This window comes from Saimiri boliviensis, chromosome 1 (genome assembly GCF_048565385.1).
Source record: "Saimiri boliviensis isolate mSaiBol1 chromosome 1, mSaiBol1.pri, whole genome shotgun sequence".
In the NCBI taxonomy this organism is placed as follows: domain Eukaryota; kingdom Metazoa; phylum Chordata; class Mammalia; order Primates; family Cebidae; genus Saimiri; species Saimiri boliviensis.
In genome coordinates this window covers 233903300-233907946 of record NC_133449.1, presented here as the reverse complement: position 1 = coordinate 233907946, position 4647 = coordinate 233903300, and the positions used below count along the sequence as shown (strand labels likewise).

Here is a 4647-nt window from a genome sequence, read left to right as displayed (position 1 = left end):
CGCACATATACAGAATTGTATTTAAATCCATATAGATATTTACATTATACTTTTGAAATTAGAAGATGAAGTACAGCTTAAGTTTGACAACAAAGAAAAATATAAAAGACAAAAATAGAGCTAACAATAAAAACATAGCTATCTGTTCTTGATATAACATGTGGAAACTTTTCGTCAGAAAGCTACATCTTCTTAACCTGATTGTCCAAATCATTAAAATATGGATGATTCAGTGCCATTTTACCAGAAATTCATTTGGCTGGATCATAGATTAACATTTTTTAGAGCAAATCCGGGCCATTTTCATCCAGGCTTTTGACGTGAGATGCTAGGCTTCCTGGTTTCCACTTGGGAAATGTATTCTTATAGTACTGTAAGGATTCCACTTCTGGCCACACTTCATTATTGGGAGTGCCCAAAGCTCTGAAAATCTTGAAGAGTTGATCAACTTCTGAATCCCCCTGGAAAAGTGGTTTCTTAGTTGCTAGTTCAACAAATATGGTGCCTATACTCCAATCACTGGAGTCAAGTAACTAGGTGACCCCAGCAATACTTCTGGCAATCTATACCAGAGTGTTACTACCTCATGTGTATATACTCTAATAGGTATTCCAAAAGTTCTGGCAAGGCCAAAATCAGTGGGTTGAATTGTTCCTTTGTCATCAGTCCAGAGATTTAGAGGTTTTAAGTCTCTGTGAAGAACTCTTCTAGAGTGAAAAAACACAATCTCCTGTAGGATTTGGTACAAATAACTCTTAACAAGTGAAGAATCCATGTGTTGACCAGGAGGAGTAGAATCCAAGTATTTCTTCAGATCCGTGGAAAGAAATTCGAAGGTGAGATATAACCTGGAATCCTCCATAAGCACATCCTGAAGACTGACTATATTTGGATGACGAAGTTGTTTTAATAGAGAAATTTCCCAAATTGCAGTACTAGGAACCTCTTCCTCTAGTCGGATTTTTTTCATGGCTACCACTTGACCTGTAGTTATGTGTCTACCCTTATACACAACTCCATAGGTACTTTCTCCAGTTTTCTCTATTTTGGTATAATCTTCCATAGTTAGTCAATAGGTATGGTAGATCCTGGCTTATTATATGGTGGAGCCGTAGAGGCAACTACCACATCCAAGTCACTTTCTGCTTAACTTCTGAGAGCCCAATATTTATTTTTATGAGCATCCATTGTTTTTTATCTGCTTACCCATATCCTATTTGTTGCACGTTGGGAAACACAATGTCTGATAGCATAAAGACCGTTGTAAATGTGTAATTAACTTTAATCTCACCAAGAGGTAATGTTAACATTTAAAGTATTCATATCAGGAATCCACATTTCCCTTTCCCTTCTGTTCTAACAAATTTCTTTTATTTTTGTCTGATTATAAAAAGAATCAAGAATCATGGTAGAAAGTATAGAAATCACAGAAAATTACAAAGAAACAGATTTTTTAAAAACAATCATAATCTAACTATTCAGAGGCAACTACTGGCAACATTTTGATGTATTTCCTTGGTCTTTTTTGCTTCTCTATGGTGACTTGTTGCTTTCTCCACTCTTGTTCTTCCCTGCATGCCATCAGCGTGTCTTTTATTTGTTTGTTTCTTTGTTTGTTGTTGTTGTTTTACGACAGGTTCTCGCCCTACTGTCTAGGCTGAAGAGCACTGGCACCATCATAGCTCATTGCAGCCTCAAACTTCTCAGCTCAACTGATGATCTTCCCACCTCAGCCTCATGAGTAGTTGGGACTACAGGTATATGCCACAATGCCTCATGATATGGTTTGAATCTATGTCCCCCACCCAAATCTCATGTTGAAATGTAATCCCCCATGCTGAAGGTGGGGCCTGTTGGGAGATGAGTGGATGATGGTGGTTTCTCATGAATGGTTTAGTACCATGCCCCTTCAAGTTCTCATTTCAATAGTGAGTTGTCATGAGATCTGAATGTTTAAAAGTGTGTAACACATCCCCTCTTTTCTCTCTCGCTTCTGCTCCGGCCATGTAAGACATTCCCGCTTCCCCTTTGCCTTCCACAATGATTGAAAGTTTCCTGAGGCTTCCAAAGAAGCCAAGCAGATGCCAGCATCATGCTTCCTACACAGCCTGCAGAACCATGAATCAATTAAACCTCTCTTCTTTATAAATTCCCAGTCTCAGGTATTTCTTTCTTTTTTTTCTTTTTTATTTTTTTAGCAGAGATGGGGTCCCACAGTGTTGCCCAGGCTGGTCTGGAACTCCTGATCTCGAGTGATCCTCTTACCTTGGCCTTCCAAAGTGTTGGATTACAGGTGTGAGTCACTGTACCTTCAGTGCATCTTGCTTGACACTTCCCAAGACAGTTCCCAAGATAGCTATACAAGCATTTTAAATATAGTAATTTGCTGAAATCTATACAAGAGTTTGTTAACTAGCTAGGGGATATTAGATATAATTTTTCATTGGTTCAAAACAGAAAGACTGTGCAGACATCACTGCCCTTACATGAACAATTTTTTTTTTGTGTGTGTACACATTTAGTTTTATTGTAACAAAGCAACTTGTACACTTTTAACGTTTAAAACTGAGCATCATCTTTCCTTTCCAGTGGAACAAAAAGAAAATTTAAAAATAAACAGGAACAAAATTACAATAGAGAATGGCAATTCCAAATAAGATCCTACAGGTTCTGCTGATTCTCCCATTGAGTGGCAGGGCTCAAGTCATCATTAGGAGAGAATTTATTTTAAAAGTGTCATCTTAAACTGCAAGGATGTCTGTCAAATGTCACAATTAAACATGCCAAAGGAGAAGCCATGTTGTCAAAATGCCCACTTACCCCACCCAAACATCTCAAACCCACCCTTTGCTGACCTTCTATAACCCCATTTTTTTAAGTTTTTTTTTTCTTTTTTTTAAACAAGAGAAAGTAGACAGATACATGTTGGTAAATGCTAACTGTCCATATTCACATAGAGACACAGTGTACTCTCAGAGCCCAATATACAGAGAAAGGAGGAAAAAAGCTAGAATTCTATGCACTACTACACAGGGGCCTCGCACCCTCCAGCTTCCAGCAGAGCGAAGGGGGCAGGTTTTTCTTTTTTCCCGCAGAGCTCGGTGGTGTTGATTCCATACAGTTTTTGTTAAGACAGGAAGGGATAAAATGAATTTCAAACAGAAAGGGGTAGAGACTCTTTTCCCATTGTATCCTGCTCAAGATATTTCCCCCAAAATAAGTTGAGAACCATGGTGTAGAGAAAAGAGACCTCAAAAACAGGGTGACTGAGCACAAGAGGGAAGAAAAAAAAAAAAAAAAGAGACTGCAACTTGCTCCCAGGGACTGGAGAAAATTTAAAAAAGGAAGGTTGGAATCCATCAGTGTTCTATTAGTCATCTTCTCCTTCATCCTCCTCTCCTTCCTCCCCTTCATCATCATCTTCATCTTCTTCACCTTCATCCTCATCCCCTTCTTCATCAATATCTTCTAATCCTTCCTCCTCTTCATCATCATCATCATCTTCTTCTCCTTCTCCTTCTTCATCATCCATATCAGGAACCAAGTAGTATTGTAATGGTTTTGGCCAAATATCGTCTTTGATGACCTCTCCTAATTCATCAGCACCTGCATCAGAATGGTCAGTAAACCAGGTAAAGAAGCTCTCTGGTTCCTCATGCTGCCTCTTCCTGCTGGCTTTATTCTGCGTTTGACTTGAACGTTTCGTCAAATCCTTTCCAGATTTCCATTTGATTTCGGTAGACTTTGAAGATGGATCACCACTCTCATTCAGATGAAATTCTTTGGAGAGAACTTTATTTTCAAAGTAAGGATTTTCATCAAAATAAAAATCTATTCTGTAACCTGATTTAATATCTTCAAATTCTGTCACTTCAACTCTGGTCAAATAATGCAGTGCCTCTTCGTCCTGTGCAGACACTTGTGGATGGTTGACAAATGTTGTTACCCAAAAATTTGGGATTTTGGCGATCAATTCTGACCTCTTCTGAAAAAACGGTTGGCGGAGTTTGTTATATTTCTGTTCTACTTTCAAAATCTCCTCACTGGCTTGTTCATTAAGTCTGTCTATTTCATTTTGTACTTCATCAATGTGTTCAATTGCTTCTTGCTGTTCTTTTTCTCCCTTCTTCGGCAAGCCTGCAGAGGCCGATGTCTCCTCCAGTCCCTGGGCAGGAGGTGGTCTTGGTTTCTTCTTTTGAGGCGGGAGTGGAGATTGGCGTTTGGGGGCCATGCTGCTGGGGAAGTCCGAGAACCGGAGCACAAGTCTTATAGCTCGTCCGGAAGCAGGCAGAACCTTACATGAACAATTGTAAGAATCCAGCAAGCCCCACGAGTTATTACCTTATGTGTAGTATCTGAGATCTAGAGCTCTACTTTATCCAGTAGCTGTCACTTCATTAAGGAGTCTATTTCCTGAACCAACCATAATATTGGCAGCTCCTGAGTCCTCAGAGTGAAACTCTCAGGTTGGAGAAAGAGTGCCTGAAGCCAGACACTCTTTTGGAAGGAAACCTGAGCTTAGAAGATCTTGTTATATGATTGCTTGTATTTATTTTATTGTTTTATTTTATCTTTTAGAGACAATATCTTGCTCTGTCACCCAGGCTAGAGAGCAGTGGTGTGATCATAGCTCACTGTAACTTTGAA

At 39.3% G+C, this 4647-nt stretch overlaps 2 pseudogenes; both read right to left on the bottom strand.

Annotated features, from left to right (window-relative positions):
• Positions 1-505: 505 nt before the first annotated feature.
• LOC101034988 (cyclin-dependent kinase 1 pseudogene) lies at positions 506-1063 on the bottom strand (annotated as a pseudogene).
• A 1605-nt stretch (positions 1064-2668) lies between these two features.
• Positions 2669-4246, bottom strand: LOC120363584 (protein SET pseudogene; annotated as a pseudogene).
• Positions 4247-4647: the final 401 nt, after the last annotated feature.